Source organism: Bos indicus, chromosome 7, assembly GCF_029378745.1.
Source record: "Bos indicus isolate NIAB-ARS_2022 breed Sahiwal x Tharparkar chromosome 7, NIAB-ARS_B.indTharparkar_mat_pri_1.0, whole genome shotgun sequence".
Lineage (NCBI taxonomy): Eukaryota > Metazoa > Chordata > Mammalia > Artiodactyla > Bovidae > Bos > Bos indicus.
In genome coordinates, this window is record NC_091766.1 from 86451027 (window position 1) to 86471663 (window position 20637).

Here is a 20637-nt window from a genome sequence, read left to right on the forward strand (position 1 = left end):
CCTGGAAAACCCCATGGACGGAGGAGCCTGGTGGGCTGCAGTCCATGGGGTCGCTGAGGGTCGGACATGACTGAGCGACTTCACTTTCACTTTTCAGTTTCATGCATTGGAGAAGGAAATGGCAACCCACTCCCGTGATCTTGCCTAAAGAATCCCAGGGACGGCGGAGCCTGGTGGGCTGCCGTCTATGGGGTCGCACAGAGTCAGACATGACTGAAGCGACTTAGCAGCAGCAGCAGCAGCAGATAATAAAACTAAAGAGAAAGTGACCATGCAGCAGCAAAATGTTTATTAAAATCTTGTTTTAAATGTGTTAATGTTTCCAGCAAGCATACAAAGTAGGTCAAATGTTATCAAATTGTCTGTATTAAACCATCTGTCAAATGACACCTTAATTCAGTTCATTTCAGTTGCTCAGTCGTGTCCGACTCTTTGTGACCCCATGAACTGCTGCACGCCAGGCCTCCCTGTCCATCACCAACTCCCAGAGTCCACCCAAACCCATGTCCATTGTGTTGGTGATGCCATCCAACCATCTCATCCTCTGTCGTCCCCTTCTCCTCCTGCCCTCAATCTTTCCCAGCATCAGGGTCTTTTCAAATGAGTCAGCTCTCCGCATCAGGTGGCCAAAGTATTGGAGTTTCAGCTTCAACATCAGTCCCTCCAATGAACACCCAGGACTGATCTCCAGTGTCTATAATTAGAGCCCATGGTTAAAAAAATAAAAGAGAACATCATGTATTCTGCACACAAATTTCCAATCTTTCATCTGCTGAGTCAAACATTTCACAAAGGGAAAAGACCCAAGTATTGATTCTTATAGCAATAAAACTTCATGCTGTTATTTCTTGATCTCTGCTGAGTGCAATTTAGAATTAGCTTTCCCCCTCATAAATTCAATGACTTTTAGCTACGGCCTGCTTCTTTGAGAACTTCATACTACATTGTTTCATTCCTGAAAATTTCCCTCCACTTTTCCCCAGAAACCATATACATATAAACCAACCTTATTCCTTCACACATGAAGAGAAGGGGTGGGGGAGAAAGAGAAAACCTCCTTCCGTCATAGGAATGAAATAAAATAAAATGTCATCAAGTATTAATACTATATTAAAGGAAAATGGTGTTCATGGTTTTCAAAATGTTCCCTGATAGTTCTTGACCAGATTTTATTAAATCTTAGATATTTTCCAAGATACATACTTGTAATCCAAACAGCCCTTATACAACCTTTGCTATTGTTACTTACCTAAGTGGAGATTATTATGATAAAAATAAAGTACAGTTATCTTCGAACAGCAGAGCAAAACTAAAAAAAGAAAAACTTCATAAGCTTAAACTTTAATTGCTTTGAAGGTGATTTGTTGTATAAACTTAATAACTGGCATTATATCAAAGACATTAAAACAGTTTTCAACCTAAATATTTTTTTTGTCCAAAGAAACTGAACAGTTTCACTTGAAAAAAACTGAAGATGAGTCTTCGTTTTCACTCATCTTCTCATTAGATTAGATAGTTGCACTGGCTTTCTTTTTAAGCTTTCATCAATCTTCTTTTTACTATATAGTAAACAAACAGGAAAATAGAAAACCTCCATAGTAAATATAATGGCTTGCCATAAACCCCAGAAATCAGGCAACAGATCAAAGCTCATAATCTGTCTTACAACCACCTCCCTCCTTGAAGTAATACAGCCCCTCATTAGTGATAATGTTTGAGTCCACCAAAATAAAAATGAAATTTTTTCCTGCTTTCTTTAGAAGTGATTATTCAATATTTTGTTAATGAGGGCTGTATGTTGGCCATTTTGGAAGCATCTAGTATATACTGCTAAGAGTCCTTAACAATACAAGCATTATTTATGTGGGAGTTAAATTGTTTTGTTTTACTTTGACTATGAATAATAAAGAAGTGTTTTCTGAAAATATCATTGATAGTGAAAAAAGTATTTTTCTTTGCTTCTGGTCCATGTAAAAATCTAGGAAAGTGACTTGTCATTTGGACAGAAAGAACAATTAGCCCTCACTGTCTATATCATCAGTGGCTATGTGCTGCACTCTTTTCTTTCTTTGTTTTAAAACTTTGGTTACGTTTTCTGGTAGCAAGAGATACAAGTATTTTTTTTTCTCACTTTCCTGGAAAGAACTGTTCATAAGTAAATTGTGTAAACTGTAAACTGCTAAGAGATGACTAAGTGATTATTTTATGTAAATCTCCCATAGTCTCAGTTTTATACTTGCTAAATTTTAGGAGTTTGATATTTAGCTTTGAAAAATGAGATGCTAGAAGGTTAGGAGAAAGTATCTGGGGGTAGATGGATGGCACTACTATGTGCTATAATAATTTATTTTTCCTCTTTAGAAAGTAAGAAATGTATGGATTTTATAACAATGTTTCTGAACTTTAATTAATATAAGAATCATCTGAGATGCTTGTTACAAATTTTTTTCAACTCCTTGTTAAATTTTTTTTGTCAACTCAAATGCAGTAAATCAAAGTCTTGGGGGCCAGGAAGTAATTTTGATACAGATGGCCAAATATGACTTTTAAAATTCTAACCAACTCTTTACCCCTCTGCTGTCAAGATGGCTACAGAAATATGCTAAGGCTGTCTGTCTTTAGCAGTCTGGTCCAGTGGTTCCATGACTCCGGTTTCCTACTAGATGTACCAGGGAGAGTTGATGACCACAACACAGATCAACTGAGTCAGACTATTTGGAGATGAATCTGATGCACACACAGCTCTATGTATTCCTGACCTAGAACAGACTGCTGAGGACTGGCAGGAGTAACACAGTTTTGGAACGATGTTCTCCTGAAATACTGGGTGTGAAATCCCAGAAATACCTGCCAACACCATAAGAGTAACTAAAGATAGGCAAAAAATATTAGATTGGCCAAGAAATCCATTCTGGTTTTCCATAACATCATATGGGAAAAAAACCCAAATGAACTTTTTGGCCAACCCAATAATTGATATCATCTAAAGTCAGAGGCATATTGAAATATACCCCAGGTTTCTTCTTCAAAAGATGAGACTCATAATTTCCTTTTGGATTGGTATAAACACACGTAGAGAAGAGTGAACTTAAGCATACTGCTCAGTTTATTGGCATAAAGTGTACAGACTTGTACAACCAGCTCCAGACCAAAAAACAGACAATTAACAAAGGTTCTCATTATTCTCCCTTCCAATCACTGTATCAATAAGGAAAACCACTATCCTGAATTTTAAAAGAATAAATTAATTTTGCTATTTCCTATGCTTTATATAGATGGAACTATACTTTACATAATGGAACTTTCTCTTGCTAGTTTCTTTCCCTTAACAATGTGTTTGCAAACTTCATCAGTATTGTTGCTAAAACTGTATATCACTCATTCACATTCCTATTTATTCTGTGTGTCTGTTCATCAGTTCTATTATGTATTAATATTTTGGTAATTGTAGTTTTTGATGATCATGAATGGTACATTATACATTTTGGAAAACAAATGTATGGTTTTTACTAAATAAACCTATGAGTTGAACTACTTGTTGCTAGAATATTCGTATGTTCCAAAGTTGTACCAATTCACAGTTCCACCAGCATTGTACAAGAATCCAGTTTTTGTCTTCACCAACATTTTTTTTTTGTAATCATATTGGTGGTTATGAAGTATTATTATGTTATATCCTGGATTAATTCACAATTCTCTTATAACTAATGAATTTAAGCATCAGCTTATAAGTTTACTGGCCACTGGAATATCCTTATTCATAAAGTTTCTTCACATCTGGAAATCTGGCCCACTTTTGTTGGGTCATCAATCTTTTTCTTATAGATTTGTAAGGATTCTTTTTATACTCTTGACAGAAGCCTTTTGTCATGCATATGGATTGTGAATATTTTCTCCCAGTGCATAGCTCACCTCTTCACTTCCTTTACAGTAACTTTTAAGGACAGAAATTATCTTTAACATAATACAATTTTTCAACTCTTTTCTTTCATGCTTATACTTCTTCTGTCCTATTTAATATTTCTTGGCCTACTCCAAGGTCATGAAAATGCTCTCATATGTTTTGCTCTAACATCTTATTTTATTAATAAATTGCATTTCAGCAATCCACCTAGAATTGACTTTTGTTTATGTGGTGAGGTAGAAACCAAAGTACTTTTTCTCTGTATAGCTATATTAAACTCAGCACCATTTACTGAAAAGATAAAGCATTCTTTCCTATACATGCAGTATCTTTTCTTTCTTTGATAAATCAAGTGAAAATACACATAATGTTCTATTTATAAATTATTTATCCTGTTCTGTTTGTAGTTTATCTCTGTACCAAATCACATTATATTAGTTATATATTATCTTATAAGTATACTAATGAGCTTATTTTGTGATCATGATGCTAGTGTGTTGAAATAAGAAATTCTGTGGTTGATGTGACTTATGGGGAGTGTGTGGTCTCTGTGCGCAAGCACTCACATTTGTGTGTGTTTCACAGAACTACTTGGTCTTTATCTTTTTTTATTATATACAAATAATTTAATTATATAATACTCAAGCTGCCAGATCACATAGAGTTTAAGCATAGCTAATATTTTTGGATATATTTAAAAAGGACAAAGGAACTTTTGCAACTGGACTTCCATGTGCAAGCAAATGATGTAATGGATTAATAAAAAGAAGGCCAGATTTGATAAGGGTTTCCCAACACAATGCTAATATTCCTTGCAAAGCAACTTCTTATCCAGTAAATTGATGAAAGTTCAATAATTTGTCCTTCACAACAAATCTAGCTATAACTCTACCAAATAAAAGCAAGTGGTCATATAATTGATCATGTTGTTAACCTTGAGGGAAGAGATTTTAATTTGCAGCTATATATAAAATATTGCAATCCATTAATGATTCCATGTTCTGCCTAGTAGTCTGTCAATTCTTATAATAAAATAAGATAAAATTCATGAGTTTATTATGTTAAAAGGCATCCAGTCTGAAAGAGGAGTCTTTCGTAGGTTGGAATTTAGAAAATTGAATCAAAATTGCAAAAAAAGCAAGAAAGGAGCCTTACTCAAGCCACACACACACACACACACACACACACACATACACACACACACAAAGAAATGGGGGGAATAAAGGAGTGAATTAACTCTTTTGACTGCTTCTGTAATTACATTTAGTAAGTAAATTATCAGTTGCTGACTTTAGTTTTTTGCATAGACTCAATTAATGCTTGACATGGACGGGTTCTGTGCAAAATAGACTGAATCAGAGAACTGTGTGCAAGTGCTTTTGGGAGAGGGTCTTTGAGAATGATATACCTCCAAGACAGTGAAGGAAGCAATTTAAGGCAAAGAGGACACTTACCCTGTCTCAGTCATTCCCATGCTGCTGCTGCTGCTGCTAAGTCACTTCAGTCGTGTCCGACTCTGTGCAACCCCATAGACGCCCACCAGGCTCCCCCGTCCCTGGGATTCTCCAGGCAAGAACACTGGAGTGGGTTGCCATTTCCTTCTCCAATGCATGAAAGTGAAAAGTGAAAGTGAAGTCGCTCAGTCATGTCCCATAGGGAGCTCTAAAGTTGAGATAGTACTTCAGAAATGTCGGATTTATAGAAAGACCCAGGCCTTTGTGGGCTTCCCTGTGGCTCAGACGGTAAAGAATCCACCTGCATTGCAGGAGACCCTGGTTCAATCCCTGGGTCGGGAAGATCCCCTAGAGAAGAGAATGCCTACCCACTCCAGAATTATTGCCTGGAGAATTCCATTGACAGAGAAGCCTGGCGAGCTGCAGTCCATGGGATCGCAAACAGTCGGACACAATTGAGCGACTAACACATTATCTGGGCCTTTTTGTACCTATGCATAGACCAGTGATTGGATATGAAATGTCCCTTGAGAGAGAGTGGGACCATGGCAAAGGCAGTTCTCCTGGCCGATGGAACTTGCAGGGGAGGCATTCAACTCAGCCATCAGCAGGCAACATTCCCAGCAGGTAGGGAGATGAACGCTTCATCCCAGGTAGACTCTGGTTAGGGAAATACAGTGTCATTCAGATCAGATCAGATCAGATCAGATCAGTCGCTCTGTTGTGTCCGACTCTTTGCGACCCCATGAATCGCAGCACGCCAGGCCTCCCTGTCCATCACCACCTCCCGGAGTTCACCCAGATTCACGTCCATCGAGTCAGTGATGCCATCCAGCCATCTCATCCTCTGTCGTCCCCTTCTCCTCCTGCCCCCAATCCCTCCCAGCATCAGAGTCTTTTCCAATGAGTCAACTTATGACCAACCTAGATAGTATATTCAAAAGCAGAGACATTACTTTGCCGACAAAGGTCCGTCTAGTCAAGGCTATGGTTTTTCCAGTGGTCATGTATGGATGTGAGAGTTGGACTGTGAGGAAGGCTGAGGGCCGAAGAATTGATGCTTTTGAACTGTGGTATTGGAGAAGACTCTTGAGAGTCCTTTGGACTGCAAGGAGATCCAACCAGTCCATTCTGAAGGAGATCAGCCCTGGGATTTCTTTGGAAGGAATGATGCTAAAGCTGAAACTGCAGTGCTTTGGCCACCTCATGCGAAGAGTTGACTCATTGGAAAAGACTCTGATGCATGTCAGCATTACATCTAAAGATCTCTTTAAGAAAACTAAAGATACCAAGAGAACGTTTCATACAAAAATGGGCACAATAAAGGACAGAAATGGTGTGGACCTAAGAGAAGAGGAAAATATTAAGAAGAGGTGCCATGAATATACAGAAGGATAATACAAAAAAGATCTTAATGACCCATATAACCATGATCATATGATCACTCACCTAGAGCCAGTCATCCTGGAGTGTCAAGCCAAGTGGGCCTTGGGAAGTATCACTACAAACAAAGCTAGTGGAGGCTATAGAATTCCAGCTTAGCTACTTCAGATCTTAAAAGATGATGCTGTTGAAGTGCTGCACTCAATATGTCAGCAAATTTGGAAGACTCGACAGTGGCCATAGGACTGGCAAAGGTTAGTTTTCATTCCAATCCCAAAGAAGGGCAATGCCAAGGAATGTTCAAACTACTGCACACTTATACCCATTTTACATGCTAGCAAGGTAATGCTCAAAATCTTCCAAGCTAGGCTTCAACAGTATGTGAACCCAGAACTTCCAGATGTACAAGCTGAATTTAGAAAAGGCAGAGGAACCAGAGACCAAATCGCTAACTTCTGTTGAATCATAGAAAAAGCAAGAAATTTCCAGAAAAACATTTACCTCTGTTTCACCGAGTACACTAAAGCCTTTGACTGTGTGGATCACAACAAACTGTGGAAAATTCTGAAAGAGATGGGAATATTAGACTATGTTACCTGCATCCTGAGAAATCTATATGCAGGTCAAGAAGCAACAGTTAGAACTGGACATGAACAATGGACTGGTTCCAAATTGGGAAAGGAGTATGTCAAGGCTGTATATTGTCACCCTGCTTATTTAACTTATATGCAGAGTACATCATGAGAAACTCTGGGCTGGATGAAGCACAAGCTGGAATCAAGACTGCTGGAAGAAATATCAATAGTCTCAGATATGCATATGACACCACTCTTATGACAGAAAGCAAAGAGAAACTAAAAACCTCTTGATGAAGGTGAAAGAGGAGAATGAAAAAGATCGCTTAAAACTCAGTTTTCAAAAAACTAAGATCATGGGATCTGGTCCCACCACTCCATGACAAATAGATGGGGAAACAATGGAAACAGTGACAGACTTCATTTTCTTAGGCTCCAAAATCACTGCAGATGGTGACCACAGCCATGAAATTAAAAGACGCTTGCTGCTTGGAAGAAAAGCTATGACCAACCTAGATAGCGTATTCAAAAGCAGAGACATTACTTTGCCAACAAAGGTCCATCTAGTCAAAGCTATGGACTTTTCCAATAGTCATATATGGATATAAGAGTTGAATCATAAAGATGGCTGAGTGCTGAAGAATTGATGCTTTTGAACTGTGGTGTTAGAGAAGACTTTTGAGGGTCCTTTGGACTGCAAGGAAATAAAACCAGTCAATCCTAAAGGAAATCAACCCTGAATATTCATTGGAAGAACTGATACTGAAGCACCAATACTTTGGTCACCTAATGCGAAGAGATAACTAATTGGAAAAGACCTTGATACTGGGAAAGATTGAAGGCAGGGGAGGAAGTGGATGACAGAGGATGAGATGGTTGGATGGCATCACCAACTCAACAGACATGAGTTTGAGTAAGCTCTGGGAGATGATGAAGGACAGGGAAGCCTGGTGTGTTGCAGTCCATGAGATCACAAAGAGTCGTACATGACTGAGTGAAGTGAACTGAATTGCTCCTTTGGAATCCACTTGTCTCACATAATAAATTTACTTCAGATACAGTTCCTCCAGGATTCTGATTGTTCTCATTTCCTGGGAAAAGTTAAATGAAAAAGAGTAGTGGGACAAATTACAGTCCCCATGACTGCAGCTAGTTTCAGGGCTGATTAATAATCATTAGCATCCTATACTATCAACTCCAGATCAATCACAACTTCAGCAAGTACCTCTGCTTTTCTTGGTGGCTTACCTAGTGACGTGAGTGAGACATCCAGCCCTGAGAGATCTAAATTCTGGAAACCATGCCCTTCTCAAGTCATGGCTGCTGATCATGTCCACTCACTGTCATAATTTGACAGAGGACCCCCAAGAGGAACCCCATTGAATCACTTGGGTCTCAATCAGATTCTTCCCTGACTCCATTGTATAATGGCAGTCATATCACTTCCTGATTATCAAGTCAATTTACCCTGCTAATCTATTGAAAAAAAGGCACCCAGGGTGCCTGGGTGACAGCCATACCTTAAGGCTTAATGAGACCCTTGCTGTGTCACTTGATGAAAGCATTCCCCTTTTAGGCACCAAAGTCTCTAGAACCATGTAATTTAGAGCTTCAGTGACAGATCTACTTCCCAAGTGAATCACTGAGATGATAAGAGGGTTGACTCCTACTTTCGCCAACTGCTTCCAAGATTCTTGATTCCTGCTCACTGAAGGCATATGGCCTTTCATTTAGGATGTATGCTGCATCTCAGAAGATGGCACCTTATCCTTACAAGGTACCATCTATAAGCTAACGCATCAGCTGGGCCTTCAAAGATCTTTTCTAGGGGCAGGGAGAGTAATGACTGTAAGTGGGCCTAAGGTTTCTTTGAGGGCATGATAAAAACGGTCTAAATTAGATTGTGGTCATGGTTGTATAATCTGTGAACGTTCTAAAACTCATGGAGCTGTACACTTAAAGTGAGTGAATTCACTAGCTGGTCATTTATATCTCAATACAATCTTTTTTAAATCTTCTCTTCACTTTTATTTGGTTTTTAATTTATTCTTTTACTGGATCCTATTCAAGTTTGGCCTGGAAAGTCAAGCAACCTCCTCTAGAACAATCTTATGGGATGGTGTAGAATGAAATCGAAGGGAGCTAGCCCTTCATCTCCTTTTGTAAGCTAAAGACTGGCAAGCAGCAAGACTTGGTGGCAAAGTGAGGAAGTGCTGGAGCAGATAAATGTGAGTGAAGCTTCTCTTTACTTCTAATAATTTTCAGTTAGTTTTCTTGGATTTCATGTATTACCATTATGTCAGAGACTTAAATTTTATATTTTCTCTCCTTCTGATTTACATTTAAGTATTTACAACTATAAACTTCCTTCATTAAAACATTAACTGAATTCCAGAGATTTTTCTTACATTGTATTTTAAATAGCCACCATTTTGATTTTATCCTGGACACACTGATTATTTAGGAAAGCTTTATTTTTTTAATTGGAGGATAATTGCTTTACAATGTTGTGTTGGTTTCTGCCATACAACAACATGAATCTGCCGTAAATATACATGTGTTCCCGCCCTCTTGAACCTCCCTGCCTCCTCCCATCCCATCCCACCCCTCTAGGTTGTCCCAGAGCACCAGGTTGAGCTCCCTGTGTTATACAGTAACTTCCCACTGTCTTAAATATGTAATACACATGTTTCAATGCTACTCTCTCAATTCATCCCACCCTCCACATCCCTTACTGTGCCCACAAGTCTGTTCTCTATGTCTGTCTTTATTGCTGCCTTGCAAATAGGTTCAGCAGGACCATTTTTCTAGATTCCATATATATACATTAATATATGATATTTGTTTTTCTGACTTACTTCAGCTGTATAACAGGCTCTAGGTTCAACTTTGTTCTTTTTCTGTAACTGAGTAATATTCCACTATATATATGTACCATAACTTCTTTATTCATTCATTTTTCCAAGGACATTTAAGTTAATTCCTTGTCATAGCTCTTGTAAATAGTGCTGCAATGAACATTGGAGCACTTGCATCTTTTTGAATTATGGTTTTCTCACAGTATATGCCCGGTAGTGGGAATTTTGGGGTCATATGGTAATTTTATTCCTAGTATTGTAAGAAATCTCCATACTGTTCTCCATAGTGGCCATCAATACAACCTTTTTTAAAAAATTATTTTTTTTATTTTGTGATTTTATTCATTTCTTTATTTGTTTGCACTGGGTCTTCGTTGCTGCCCATGGGCTTTCTCCAGCTGCAGTGAGCAAGGGCTGCTCTCTCGTTGTGGTTAGTGGCCTTCTTGTTGCAGTGGCTTCTCTTGTTGCAGAGTACAGGCTCTAGAGTGCATTGGCTCATAAGCTGTGGTACACAGGCTTAGTTGTCCGGCAGCATGTGGAATCTTCTGGGACCAGGGATCGAACCTGTGTCCTCTGTATTAGAAGGTGGATTCTTAACAACTAGACCACCAGGGAAGTCCTCAATACAACCTTTTTTAAAAGCAGTTCTATCACTGTCGGCTTCTCTATGGCATAGTGTGTGATAGAGCCAGTGACTCCTGTGTTCATGTTCCCACTATAACACTTCCTTGGCTGTAAAGTGCATCCCTTGGACATTATGCTGAATTCTATATTATGGACGGAACACTCCCTCTACTCTCTCCATCCTGAATATGTATGAAACATATTGAAACATCCTGAAACGCAACCTAGTGACAGGTTGTTGTTGAATCACTCGAAGACACCGGGATTCTTGGCCCCGAGAGGAGAAGAGTTCAATCCGGGGCCAGAGACGAGGCTTGATCGCTCAGAGCTTTTGTGTAATAAAGTTTTATTAAAGTATAAAGGAGATAGAGAAAGCTTCTGACATAGGCATCAGAAGAGGGTAGAAAGAGTACCCGCTTGCTAGTGTTAACAATGAAGTTATATAATCCAAAGAATGACTGGAGGTTGTAAAGACCTCATCAGACCTACTCCCATAATTTACATTTTAAGATAACACTGTCCTCAGGCAGGATACATCCTTGTAAAGACCAGGTCTACTCCCATAATTTACATTTTAAGATAACTGAAAGTTTAATCCAGAGACTGTCCTTAGGCAGGACACATTGTTATATAATCCTAAGGAATGTGGAGAAAGAAAAAAAGTTTGTCCTTTCTTCCTCCTTGAGAATTCCAGACCCCTCTCTCCTTGGGACCTCTAGACTCCTTATCAACCTGCCTAGGAACTGACTCTCTCATTCCCCCCTTTTCTTTTAGGAGAATTATGTTGCCTTTGGAAAAGGGGCGTCATTCTCGTTCCATAACTGCTTCTGAGCTGACAAGGGGCGTTGTCCCTAAATTGGTGAGGCAACATATTCTCCTAATCCTCATATTGAGGATATCTGATCCAGGGGCCCCAAATAGTAGTTGCAGGAAGTTGCAACAGTAGCAGGAGTTTGAGCAATCATTTGTAACTTAAAAGGTTTCATGTGGCTAGAAACAAATCCAGTTATACAATTACAGATGCAGGCAACATAGTCATTAAAGCAAGTTAAAATCAAAATTAAAAGTCACATTATGTCCAGAGTTAAAGTGCAACATGTTGCACCAGTCCATTTTAGGGTTAGTAGATGTCATCAGATGAAGAAGAGGCATCGCATGTGATTGCTGTCGAAGGTATTCACAGACTTGGAGAAAGTCTTTTCCTTGAAGTGGGGATGTCCACCACGGGAAGCCTTCCACTGATGAAGAGGGGAGTGCTCCGCAGACCCAGCAGTTAGACCGATTGTGGAATGCAGCATAGGCGTGAGCCCAGGACAGGAAGGCATTGTCTTGAAGATCAAACAGCAGACTCAGGATTTTTGGAGTCAGCAGAAGAAGATTCACATAGATTATCAGGCCCACCTGCTGCCCTTTGCTTAACTCTAGAGCTCGGGTCAGGGCCACAAGCTCCGCTAACTGAGCACTGGTTCCCTGGGGGAGAGATTTTGCTTCCAAAACCTGTTCAGCAGTCACCACGGCGTAACCTGCTTTATGCTTTCCATCCCGAACAAAAGAACTGCCATCTGTAAATATTTCCATGTCAGGATTGTCTAATGGGGTATCCTTTAGACCCTCCCGAGCTGCATAGTTTAAAGTTAGGAATTGAGAACAATCATGATCAGGTGTTTCATTTTCCTTCTCAGGAAGGAAAGTGGCAGGATTTAGATTTCCACAAACTTTAAGCTTAGTTACTGGTCCTTCTAACAACAATGACTGATACTTAAGAAGCCTACTGTCTGTCATCCAAATATTAACCTTAGAATTTAAGATTCCACTCACATCATGAGAAGTCAGTAAGGTAAGGTTTCATCCATTAATTCTTTTTAAAGCTTCAGGTGCTAATAAAGCCACTGCCCCAATTACTCTTAGGCAGTGGGGCCACCCACGTGAAACTACATCTAATTCTCTGCTTAGATAAGCAATAAGTTGCTGGTGAGGCCCTTGGGGTTGTGTCAAAACTCCCAATGCCACACCTTTTCTTTCAGTGACAAACAAATTAAATTCTGACTCTGTGGGCAAGCTCAGAGCTGGAGCTTGCAGGAGAGCAGTCTGAAGAACCTTAAAAGCCTTTTGAGTTTCTGGAGACCAAACCAGTTTGTCGGTTTGGGCCTGCTGAGTTTCAGCTTTAAGTTTATATAAAGGCCGGGCAAGTTCCCCATAACCCGGAATCCAAATGCGACAGTAACCTGTGATTCCCAAAAATCCTCTCAATTGTCTTAAAGTCATAGGCAGGGGATGATTTAGTATAGGTTTAATTCTCTCAGGGCCTATGGCCCTAGTCCCTTCTGATATGATTAGGCCCAGATATCTAACCTATTGTTGACAAAGCTGAGCCTTTTCTCTTGATGCCTTGTAACCACAGCCTGCCAGAAAGTTTAAGGAATCTTCTGAGGCTCACGAACAAGCTTCCTCTGTCTCAGTACAGAGCAAAATATCATCTACATATTGTAACACCACCGCTTCAGAGCTATTAAAGTTTTGTAGATCCCGTGACAAACTTTGTCCAAATAAGTGAGGACTGTCACGAAATCCCTGGGGCAAAACTGTCCAGGTTAACTGAGAAGCTGGCTGTGTAGGGTCTTCAAAGGCAAATAGAAATTGACTTTTTTCCACCAAAGGCACTGAATAGAAGGCATCCTTTAAATCAATTACTGAAAAATATTTGGCCTGTTCAGGAGTTTCAGACAATAGAGTATAAGGATTAGGCACCACGGGGTGTAAAGGAACTACAGCCTCATTTATTATTCATAAATCTTGAACTAGTCTCCATTTACCATTCGATTTCTTTATACCCAAAATAGGAGTGTTGCAAGGACTGTTACAGGGAATTAATAGTCCCTGCTCCTTTAAATTTTCAATGATGGGTTTTAACCCTTCCTTAACTTCAGGTTTCAGTGGATACTGCTTCTTATGTGGAAATACGTGTGGGTCTTTGAGCTTAACAACTACAGGAATAGCATTTTGTGCTCGACCCACAGATTTTCCATCAGCCCATACTCTAGGATTTACATTTTGTTCAACTAAAGGGAGAGAAAGGAAGGGCTCCATATTCATGAAAACAGAGGCATGGACCTTGCTCAGTATATCCCTTCCCAAAAGGGGTGAGGGAGATTCTGGCACAATCAGAAACTTGTGTGAAAACAGCACAGAATCCCAGTTGCAAGATAAAGAATAACTGAAATAATACCTTTGGCTCGTCCAGACAGTCCCATTACGGAAGCGGATCGGGAAGAAAGTGGGCCAGGGGCTTCAGTAAGCACAGAATAAGTTGTCCCAGTATCTAAAAGGAAATTGTCGGATTGGCCCCCCACAATTATTAATACCCGGGGTTCCTCAGGTGTAATTAGGACGGGAGCTTGTGTGGGGACCCCCGGGCACCTTCAGTACTGATTGTCTTGAGAGTCCGACCCCGGAGACCTACACCTCTGGGGGCAGTCTCTCTTCCAGTGTGGTCCTTTGCAGACCCGGCATGGAGCAGGGGGCGGCTTAGATGCCTGAAGGCAATCCCGCTTGAGGTGCCCCTCCTTTCCACAGTAATAGCAAGCCCATCCCTTTTCACCTGGGCCCCTCTGGGGTTTTTCTCAGGCTGTTTAAGACCGGTTTTCATAGCCATGGTGAAGGCTTCCGCCTTTTCCTTTGTCTTTTTTTGCCTTTCTTTCTTTTCCTCATATTCCCTACCATAATAGACTGTCTGAGCCAGTTGTAACAGAATATCTAAAGACTGATTTGGTCCATACTCCCGTTTTAATAGCTTACGGTGGATATCTGGAGCCAACTGAGTGAGAAATCTATCCTTTAAGATCACTTTTCCCTCTTCACTTTCGGGATCAATCTCAGTGAATCTGCGAAGGGCTTCTCTCAGTCTATCTAGGAATTTACCAGGAGCTTCCTTCTCCTGTTCTATGTCTGCAAATTTGTCATAGTTTAAAGGCTCAGAACACGCCTGCCTAAGTCCTTCAAGAATACATCTAACAAAATGACTCTGATCCCATCTTCCTTTAGCTGTGTTGTTGTCCCAGTCTGGTTCTATAGTTGGGACCGCCTGATTCCCAGTGGGGAGGGCCGCTATCTCATTCTCCCTCTTCCCTACTGATTCATTACCAAGCCATTCATCTCCATAAGCAACTGCTTTTCCCAAAACTTGAGTCTTTGACTCGGGAGTCAACGTTTGTCCCAAGATATACATCACATTCTTCCAAGTGAGGTCATAAAGCAGAGTAACACCTTTAAAAGCTCTAATATATTTTTCTGGGTCCTCTAAATAGTCTCCCAGATCCTCCTTCATTCTTTGTATTTCTTGATAAGAGAAAGGCTTATTAACTCTCACAGACTGATTATTTCTCCCGGTGGGTGTTTCATAAAGAGGCAACAGCTCTCTGGCTGCTCTGCACATATGATCCCAGGGATAGATTGGAGAAACCTGTTTTTCCTCTTCTTTTTTGTCTCCTGTCCTCCATCTCATCTCTTACTTCGATCGTCTGAGTTTCTACTGAAACCAGAGTAGTCTGAGGTCGTACTGAGACAGGAGTTGTTTGGACCTCCATGTGGGCAGTTTGAATCTCAGTTTGGATTTTCAGGAATGGGGGCAAAGTAGGAGAACAGGAGGGAGCTGAAGGTTTCACGCCCAAATCTATACCCTTAGGACATAAGTCTGGAATATCTTGCAGAGAGAAAAAGGGCAACACATATGCTACTTCTACCCATTTCCCTTGTTCCTTACAGAACCGGTCTAATTGTAGAACAGTATTATATTTAAGAGACCCTCCAACTGGCCACCGTTCGCCTCCAATGGATACCGTGGTCATGCAGTATCACATAGGAAGACCAGGTGTGTCTTCTTTAAGCCCTGGGGATCAAATTTATCCCAGTTTTTCAGGATACAGTTCAAAGGAGTGAGGCTGGAATTGTTAGCTCCCATCTGTAAGAGAGAAAAAAAGCGACCAGCGCCATTTTTTCTACCGGAGGCGTCCCTCCCTGCTCTAGATGGGGGTGTAGACAGACGTTACACCAAAAGCTTTTCCTTCCTGGTCGGACTTAGTCTGTCCCTTACCCACGCAGTCCACATCCCTCCTGGTTCTACCACCGAGATGGGGTGGGGATGTACCAGGGTAGACTTGATAGCATCCCTACTTGACGTCCAGCTCTTCACCTTTATTTAACCTTGCTTGCCTCTGAAGCCACCCGGGGTGCAATCAGAGTAACCTTCCGGAATGCCTCCCAAGCTAAGACCGCTGGGGAAAACATTTGTCACCTGAGTGCCTGTGCACAACCCTGAGTATTTCCTGACCACAATAAGACCAACAAGAACATAAAACTGAGATGTTCTTTCCAAGCATCACCACACCAGTATAATAGCCTCCTCTGATCCACTAAGAGCCGGCGTTACCAAAGGAAAAAAACCCATTGCAGTCCCAATCTGAGTAACCTTTAACCTCAGAGATGTTCTTGGAGCTAGAGCTCCATCTAGCTTTTGAACTTTCGATTCCTAGCAAGGCTAGGCGCTTTCTTGACTACCAATCCAAGTTTGGGACCTAAGCCACAGTACACAGTAACAGTATAGATCACAAGTCCCTTGAAAGTCTATGATCTGATAGATTAAGTTAGTACTTCTAATTCCCAAGGAGTTATGAAATGGTCAAAGAGACTGAAAAGTTTGACCGAGAAAGAAGAGTTCGGTCCACACGCTTTGCCCATTTCTGGTCGGTTCCCGAAGGAGACATTGGGTGCCTCTTGGCATTGGCAGGTTGGTATAACGCCCCGACAGGTTTCTGCCATAAGCTGTATGAGATCACCGTGGAACCGCAGAGCAGGGCTCCTTACTTGCTTCACGCAGGGCCTGTCATTCATTCACACAAGCACACGGTAGAGTTAGTAAAGCACAGCAGAAAACGTGTTCACTAAGAGAACAAAGAACTAAAGCTCCAAGCATCCTTACCTTGTCCTGAAGGATCCCAGATGAGCCCCCAAGATGAAAGGTTGTTGTTGAATCACACAAAGACACCGGGATTCTTGGCCCAGAGAGGAGAAGAATTCAATCCAGGGCCAGAGACGAGGCTTGATCGCTCAGAGCTTTTGTGTAATAAAGTTTTATTAAAGTATAAAGGAGATAGAGAAAGCTTCTGACATAGGCATCAGAAGAGGGTACAAACAGTACCCGCTTGCTAGTGTTAACAATGAAGTTATATAATCCAAAGAATGTCTGGAGGTTGTAAAGACCTCATCAGACCTACTCCCATAATTTACATTTTAAGATAACACTGTCCTCAGGCAGGATACATCCTTGTAAAGACTGGGTCTACTCCCATAATTTACATTTTAAGGTAACAGAAGGTTTAATCCAGAGACTGACTTTAGGCAGGATACATTATCATTATATAATCCTAAGAAATGTGGAGAAAAAAAAAAGTTTGTCCTTTCTTCCTCCTTGAGAATTCCAGACCCCTCTCTTCTTGGGGACCCCTAGACTCCTTATCAACCTACCTAGGAACTGACTCTCTCACTAGAATATGTATGTATTTTTGTCAAGATGATTTTTCCCATTCCAGAATAGAATGGGTTAAGTGTTTTAAGTTGCTGCAAAGTGGCTGGTAGGTCTTCCAGAAAGATAATGCCATATCAGGGACTTGCCACTGGTCTCTGTTACTGGCAAGTTGAACATTCAGCAACAGTAGGGTGCTAGATCTGTTTGGGTAAGTGAGCAGCCATCCTATTGACTCATTTAGAGCCTACATCCCTGCTCCCATTGTTAGGCTAGTAATCCATTACTGTGTACTAGCACTTGGCAGGTCAACAAAGGAAGGTGATTGTTTCTTGATTGTTTAGTGCTCCTTTCATGGTGGACAATGTTTGCTACCATTGGATACACAGATCTTTATAATTTATATTCCCTTTATAATTTATGTTCCCTTCTCCAGGGGATCTTCCTGGAGATCCCTCCCCACAAACAATTGTTTGTTTATGGGGAGGGAGGTGGGAGGGGGTTTCAGGATGGGGAACATGTGTACACCCATGGCGGATTCATGTGGATGTTTGGAAAAACCAATACAATATTGTAAAGTAATTAGCTTCCAATTAAAATAAATAAATGTATATTAAAAAAAAAATATATATATATATAGACCTGATTGTGTCCCTGGGAAGCTAAGGTAAATGAAGCTTGTAGGCTCTTTGAAACTCCCTAAGGAGAAAATCGGAATATGTCCTCCACTGTCTTCACTTCCTGATGACTCACTGAACACCTGAAAAAGAATTTTGAAGCCTCATAGCAAGGATCACAAAGAAACAGACTCTTTAAATAGTTTACTTCACAGAAATCTGTGTGTGGGCTTATTCAGCAATAGGTGGGCTGAGTCTCCTTCTCGTATCTTCTCCAGAAAGAATATGACATCAGGGAACCAAAGACCCCATGCCACTGGCTCACAGAAGAAGGTCACTTCACCTTTCATTGCTTGTAGGACTCCCGCCACTTACAGTTTGACAACCAAAGAGCCAACAAAATAAAAATAACAGTCCAACAAATGAGCTGGCACTCAGAGTGTGCTAAAGTCAGAATAAACAGAACACACGGCCAGCCCTTAGAACTGCTGAAGGAGACTGGCATCTCCTTCAAAAAAAAAAAAAAAAAAATGATAAGAGCACTTATAAGGAGCTCAAGGACTTCCCTGGTGGCTCAGACAGTAAAGAATACACCCACAATGTGGGAGACATGAGTTCAATCCTTGGGTTGGGAAGATCCCCTGGAGAAGGGAATGGCTACCCACTCCAGTATTCTGGCCTTGAGAAGTCCATAGACAGAGGAGCATGGCGGGCTAAGTCCATGGGGTCACAAAGAGTCAGACACGACTGAGCAACTTTCACTTCACAAGGAGCTCAAGTACAACATCCCTAGAGAAGCCATCAGTCACCAGTTGAGTCCGCTCCAAGTGAACCAGGACTTCACTAAAAGAGCAGCAAGTCCGTTTGACACATTTTCAGGCCTTGAACACTTTTTCCCTAAAAGCAAAAATGAATCTAAATTAAGATGGAGGAATAAAATATATCAGTAATTACACTAAAATTTAATAAATTGAATTGACTGTTAAAATCAAACTCTCAGAGAATATAAAAAAACCTAATGCTAGCTATAAATTGTGTACCCAACAAAGTCACTTAATACAAAGTTCTTGTTTAAAGACTGAGTTCAATAACCCTTTTCAGAACTGAACAAATCTAGCAGAAAATAAAAAGAAGTAATATCATGAGGAATATAATAGTTCAATCAATAAACTTAATTTAATGCAGAGAAATTTTCGTCCTTTGAATACAGAATTTACATTTGTCATATATCCATGGAATATTTATAGAACAATCATGTCCATCCATAAAGATGAAAGACTTTAAATGAAGTATGACACAGAATGATTGAAAGGGATATTTGTGTTATAGAACTGTTTTATTCTGCTTTCTGCAACAATTCCCACTCTAAAGAGATTAAGATCTCAGGAACTAGAGAGAAAGACAAACCTTAGAGAAGAAACAGAGCCTTAAGCATTTTATTTCTTTCTGTGCTCTGCAAACTGCCACCAGCTAAATGGGAGGTGAGACCAGGCAGGGGTGCTATTCAGTAACGGATGTGACATATCCAGGAGAGGAAGTGGTTCGTGCCTCGTCACTTCACCTGGAAAATCAGAGTTGACAACTTTCCACATGGCATGAAAGTCAGACAAATGAGACGGGTGCGAGGGGTGTCAGTAAGAGAATGAATGGCCCCTGAACAGCTCGGGGAGCCTGTAATGACAGAGATTTTGCAGGAGAGGATGTGTAACTATAGGACAGAGTTCAAAAACTGGCCAAGAAGAAAAAAATCAGGCACGTCTGCAGGAATCTCTGTGATGGGAGAAAAAGATGTGTATATTTCTGAAGCAAAGGATGAAGAGTGGACCACATAGATGAGAATTATTCCATGGCATGAGGCAGAAAACTTTTGAGGGAACAGTGAACTGAGTTAATTCTCGAAAAAACACCAGCACAAAACGAAAATTTTGGCTAAAAATAAGTGGATATCCCCTCCTAGCTGATGACTTCTAAGTTTTGTATAAGATTACCTCTAAGCACAAATACTGTCAACAGAGATAATATCAACCTTCGGGGAACAATCCTAAGTCTCACTTTTTTAACATACTGTAATGGAGAAATCAAAGGAATTTGTCTACATTTACAAATGTATATCTAGATTATTTTTTCCGAATCAGGCAAAAAATGGGGTTTCAGAATGAGAATTAAAACAGGGAAAAAATTAAGTTGAATTTTACATATTCATACCTGTACTTATGACTTATGAAACTCTATCTGCTCTACCATATTTTTACAAGATTTTCCACTCTTGATCATCGGCTTTATTAATATCCTGTAGTTTTGCCTGTATTCTAAGAGAGATATTTCAATCTAATCATATGCAGGTGGAAAGTTACAAAAAGCAGAAATGTTCTATAATGAGAAAAAATCCACTTGATTTATGAATTAGGAAATCTTTTGTGGCCCTGTTAAAAATAGCATTTATTGAGCATTTACTGCTAATAAGTGAGTGTTAAACAATTTACATGGATTGTTTTATTGCTTGACCCCAAAATTCTATGAGATGGTTATAATTAACCCCATTTTCCAGTTTAAGAAACTTTTGTTGTTATTGTTCAGTCATTCAGTCGTGTATAACTTTTTGTGACCCTGACTCCATGGACCCCAGCACGCCAGGCTTCCCTATCCTTCACCAGCTCCTGGAGCCCATTTAAACTCATGTTGGTGACGCCATCCAACCATCCTGA